This window comes from Poecilia reticulata, chromosome 7, assembly GCF_904066995.2.
Source record: "Poecilia reticulata chromosome 7, P_reticulata-male-v2, whole genome shotgun sequence".
NCBI lineage: Eukaryota > Metazoa > Chordata > Actinopteri > Cyprinodontiformes > Poeciliidae > Poecilia > Poecilia reticulata.
In genome coordinates, this window is record NC_088836.1 from 12,863,083 (window position 1) to 12,868,881 (window position 5,799).

Consider the following 5,799-nt stretch of genomic DNA (forward strand, 5'->3'; position numbering starts at 1 on the left):
TAGAATATGGGCTCAGATTATGTAACATTTTGGGTTCCAGAGAATACCTCTTTTATCACCACTAAACTCTAATCCTCTATTTCCACCTTCACTCATTGATAAAACTTTTTCAGTTTGGGAAAGCCACAGGCTTTTTTCTCTTAAATATCTATACTTGGATGGTACTTTTGCCTCATTTGCTCAATTATCTTCAAATGTGAACTCACCAGCTGCCCACTTTTTTAGATTTCTACAAGTTAGAGACTTTATTCATCATCGTTTCCCAGGTTTTCCAATAATTCCTGCCCCCAAAATGGTTGATCAACTGCTAGAAATTAGTCCCACTCCAAAGGATACAATATCAAAAATATACAACCTCTTAACATCCAATTTGACTCCTGGGCTTGGCCATCTTCAAGCTACTTGGTCTGATGATCTTAACACAGAGATTGATAATGAAATGTGGCAAACTATTCTAGAACGCATTCGCACCTCATCAATTTGTGCCCGACATAGAATTATTCAGTGTAAAGTCGTCCACAGAACACACTGGTCCAAAAGCAAAGTGGCTCGAATCTTTCCAGATGTGGATTCAAGCTGTGTGAAGTGTGGTTTGGGCCCAGCCACTCTCGGTCATATGTTTTGGACTTGTTCCTCCCTATTTCAATTTTGGAAATCTGTTTTTGACTCACTTTCTGTAATCACCTCAACCACAGTACAGCCCTCTCCACTCACTGCTTTATTTGGGGTTCTCCCCAAAAACCAGTTACTGCCAACCCATCATGCTGACCTTGTGGCCTTCCTCACGCTACTGGCTAGACGTATCATACTGATGCATTGGAAGAATCCTCTCCCACCCTCACATTCTCATTGGATAAAAGATGCCCTTTCGTTCATGAAACTGGAAAAAATTAGGTATACTGTCAAAGGCTCTGAAATCCCATCTTGATGAGTCTGGTCACCGTTTCTCGACCATGTCAGGTCTATGACACTCGATGTGAGCCTATGAGTGGTGCTCCCATTACTTACCAGATGTAGTGGTATACAGCCGTTGACCAAGTCTTATAACAATTTTAGTAGCACAGAATACATTACGACCTTGAAGTGCCCTGTTTAGTTGTTTTCTGTTTAATTTATATTTGATTTTCTTTCTGTTATCTCTGCTTGTTTATTTTTAGTTATCTACTTTGTATCCATGTACTTAGGAATTAATTGCTGGATTTTTGTTTGTATGTGTCTTGTTCTATTTTTGGTTCTTGTCTTGACATTTATTAGTTTATGTTTATTCTCCAAAGTACTGTCTAAAGTATGACTTGAATGTCTATGTATGGTGCTCATTGTTTGTTAAAAATCAGAAATTAAAAAATGTGCCCTCTTTGCAAAAGTTTGGACACCCCTGATGTAAGAGGACCGAGGACGGGACCTTGATGAACTCCGCAGATAATTTGATTCAGCTTAGCTTTATAGTTGCTTTTTGACATGAAAAGGTTCTACTGGATTTAAATTAGGAGCTACAGGTTACAGGAATGTCAAATATGGTCGTGTATGTGCCAATCAAAGCCCATAAAGAGTCTGTGTCCAAAGTTTACTAACGTTGGGACAAGAGTTTGTCAAAATTCAGTTATTCTGATGCAACTTGTAACTTATAAACACATACAGCAATAGAAATAAATAAATAATAATAATTACAATAACATACAATGTGTATTTGAATTTTTATTGACTACGGCACAGTTTCCCTATAGTCTTTCAAAATGACCTGCTGGTTCAGATGAACATTTGACAACAGTCATACAACATTGTTTTGCTCCAAAATTGAATTTGTGCCGATGATGCTTGTCAGATTAGCTTGCAGCTTAACCCTTCCTGTGATGAGAAACAGAAAAAGCAAATATTTACATATTTTTTGTAAAACAGAAAACTTACACATTTTTAGCCCTCATAGTTGTGTATATTGTTTCCAGTAATTGATGCACAGATAGTCATTTGTAAATGTTTGCACCATCAAAAGTTATAATTTAATCAAGAACAGTGGGTGTTTTCTAGAAGCTGCATTGATAGTATAACTGAGCACATTTTTACAATTTGGCCTCATCTCTTACTTCTCTGGACTGATTGAGTTAAAAAAATATCCAATCACTTAAATACAGAGTTAACTCAAATGTTATATGTAGAGCAAAATATAATTAGAAATTGGTCTAAACCTTTTTCATCCTGACGTTGTTTATATGTGGTTTATATGTGGAAGCAGTGGAGAAATTAAAATTAAATTGAAATTGTTTTTGACTGACTTACTGATTTTTTAGCTGAGACTCACCTGGTTTCTCTTGTTTTGCAGCCATTGGGAATTCGGGTTGATGCAAAATGTTTCCCCGTTTGTCCTCAACACTGCAGATAGAAACAAAACAGTTGGACAATTTAATTATTCCTGTATGAAGCGCAAAATAAACATTTAAAATTAGATGACACAACAAACAGACTGAGCATTTAGTTCAGTTTTATGTTCTTATAAATTAGCTGGTAAATAAATGTCCTGCAATATTTTTGTAATTTTATGTTCATTTCTCCAGGTGTTACTGTTATAAAATTACACCACCAGGTGGCGCTTGTGTTAACACCTACAGGAAAACTGATCAGAGCTCAAAGCTGAAGGAGAATGGATGAATATGGAAGGATGAATCTGTTTTCTACTCACACATAGAAATGGTTAGCACAGGCTGGTCCTGGTTTCTGCTCATAACACTTCATGATTTCCCCTGAGACCTCTTCTGTCCCCTTAAAACAGCAGGGTGGGCATTTATTACATGTACCTGCAACAGAAAAGCACAACAGCAAACACAGTGAAAAAACACGAAGGGAATAATGATGATTCAAATAATTTCCTGTCAGTCCACTGTAAAACACAAACTCTTACCAAGTATTCTTAGTCCAGTTTCTAGTGCAAATATCTCATTACACTAAAATAAGACTAACTAACTTTAAAGTAACTTTTCAGCAAGAGGCTTGTTTTGTTTTAAGTAGATAATTCCTTAATATTGATATAAATTTACTTGTTCTATTGGCAGATAAATTAACTTATAACATGAGAACAATGTCTTGTTATAAGTTAAATAATCTGCTACAAAACAGTTCAGGAGCCAGAAAACAGGTTATTTAAATAATCACTAAAAATTTTTTTTTAATTCTGAAAATTTATTACAAATGCTCACAGTTAGGCAAAAAGCTTATAACTCAGCTTGAGGTTATTTACCCTCATTAAGATGAAACTAAGACGTTGAAAAAGCTGAGTTATAAGCTTTTTGCTAACTTTGAACATTTGTAATACATTTTCAGATGTTTTTTATTAGTGCATTGTAAATGAAACCAAATTAACACAAGCACAAGCGGAACTGTCAGTATTTTTGAAATTCTTTCCTTATTTCTTTATATTTTAATTCCAAACACTCTATTCTATTCTACTTCTATTCATCTTTAAAAGCTGAATTTTGTTCTTTAACTGTCGGAATTTGAGATTTAAATTTAATAAGCTATCTAACTTTTTCAAATGCATTACATCCTGAGGCACCAGTAAAGTAAATCAGCAAAATATGACAAAACTATCAAGATATAATTATGATTCTATGAGAACTTTGTTATATTTTCACTTCAAAAGTAATTTTATCTGTAAAAGTAATTAATTCTTACTGGAGACGATCTGAACAGAACTGAATCAAACCTCTTTGCTTTTCTGTCAAATGTCCTAAATTGATGTTTTTGTTGTGATCTCACCAGTTTAAACTCATTAAAATGAATTCAAATGTTTTTGTGTACAAAGCGTAATGTGCCATAGATCCTGCTTGTTCAAATACCAGTTATTGAAATACATTTTGGGGAATTGGACAATATTCGTTCCTAAAGAACATTATGCTGCTTTAATTTCAGAAAATAAACTATAATCTCCTCATCGTAACTGTCAGTTTGACCCCAATTAGATACCAACTGGATCTGCAGCATGTTTGCACTCAAAAACACCAGAAGTTGACTCATCAAGTATTTTTGAGTAAAACGTTGAATCATCTCAAAGCTTTAAAATCTACTTTACCAGCAGCAAGAGAGAGGAAGATCCAGACGGTCATGATGGTCAGCAACATTTTGCTCCTCATGGTGAAACTCGTCGACATGTCTGCTACGAAACTAACCAGGTCCGAATGAAACCGTTTATTATATACGAAATGCAGCCGCCCCCACTAACCTACATTATTAAAATTAGTGAGCAGAAAGGAGGTAACAGACTTGCTACTTGTCATCTAACAAGTAGCAAGTCTACTCCGCTTTATTCACCAAAAACGTTTTTTTTATTCACCAAAAACTGTTCTGTAATCTTGAACGTTCGCTACATTGAGCTCCAGTTAGCCGCCTTATCTCACTGTGCGAGAGGCAACTGCGTCATGCGTCACAGGAAAAAGCTCAAATGTAGCAAGGTGACCGGACGGCTTACTATCTTTTTACAAAAAAAGAAACAACAAAAAACCAAATAATTTTAGGACATGTTATTATGTGTCAGAAGAGGGCTTAGAAAATAATACAAAAAAGAAAATTAACCAAAAGGGCACTTTGGGGCAAGGAGCAAAAGGGGCAGGTGCTCAAGCCCCCCCAGTGCCCCTTCTGCACGTGCCTGATCAAAACCACTGCTTTTGAACCAGATTTGGCTCATATAATGCGGTCGAGATCTCAGTGTCATCCTTCACATTAGAGCAGCCAAGGATTTTATTTTCCTGTGGCGATCAAAACCACTTTTGAATATGCATCGATTCATTTTATTCTGTGTATAATTTGTTCTATGGATTTTAAGTTCACTTTATTAAATAATTAATCAACAACAGTATTGTTATCTCCAGTCAGATTTTTTTGTGTAATTAGTTGTATTTTTCTCTTATGAACTGTTGAAACCTAAGATGGATGACTGGACCAAGGAATCCAGATGGAAAATGCATTTTCTTATCTTTTTCTCTATCAGCCTGAAAATATCAATTAGCCAGCTGAGTTCTATTATTAGTTTACTATCTTGCACTCAAAAAGTTGTTTGAAGTCTGTGCATTTTTCTCGATATATGTATTTTTATAAGAGTCTAACGTTGAAACAATCTAACACTGCTTCTCTCGTTTTTGATAAGGAATACAATGATGCAGATGGCCTTCTGTGTTTTGTACTTCAAAGTAATATTACAGTTAATATATTCCTGTTTGCATTTTGAATTTAGAAGTTCATAGTGAGCACTTACAAGTGGATAAAATGCCATGTTTCAGATGAACCCATATATGTTGAATCTTTCCAGAATTAATATTTTCACACAGACTTTTAATTCATAGTACAAAAGTCATACTGATACTGACTTTAACCAAACCAAAAAACAAACTACTCTGTGTGAAGACATGAAAAATGTGCCATTTCCAATAAAATGTTATAAAACAGTTCATTTGCTTTTAACGTTAATGATTCAAAGAATGTCAGGCTGCATGGTCAGACTTGCTACTTGTCATCTAACAAGTAGCAAGTCTACTCCGCTTTATTCACCAAAAACGTTTTTTTTATTCACCAAAAACTGTTCTGTAATCTTGAACGTTCGGTACATTGAGCTCCAGTTAGCCGCCTTATCTCACTGTGCGAGAGGCAACTGCGTCATGCGTCACAGGAAAAAGCTCAAATGTAGCAAGGTGACCGGAGGGCATATTATCTTTTTACAAAAAAAGAAACAACAAAAAATCAAATAATTTTAAGACATGTTATTATGTGTCAGAAGAGGGCTTAGAAAATAATACCAAAAAAAAAAAAAATTGACCA

The 5,799-nt window shown here is 35.1% G+C and overlaps 1 long non-coding RNA gene across 1 annotated transcript; it reads right to left on the reverse strand.

The window, feature by feature from the left end:
- Positions 1-1,682: 1,682 nt before the first annotated feature.
- Positions 1,683-4,251, reverse strand: LOC145552363 (uncharacterized). Its single transcript, XR_014088398.1, has 4 exons — positions 4,061-4,251; positions 2,675-2,789; positions 2,297-2,367; positions 1,683-1,845 (listed from the first exon to the last, which is right to left on the reverse strand). It is a non-coding gene; the product is annotated as an uncharacterized LOC145552363 (long non-coding RNA).
- Positions 4,252-5,799: the final 1,548 nt, after the last annotated feature.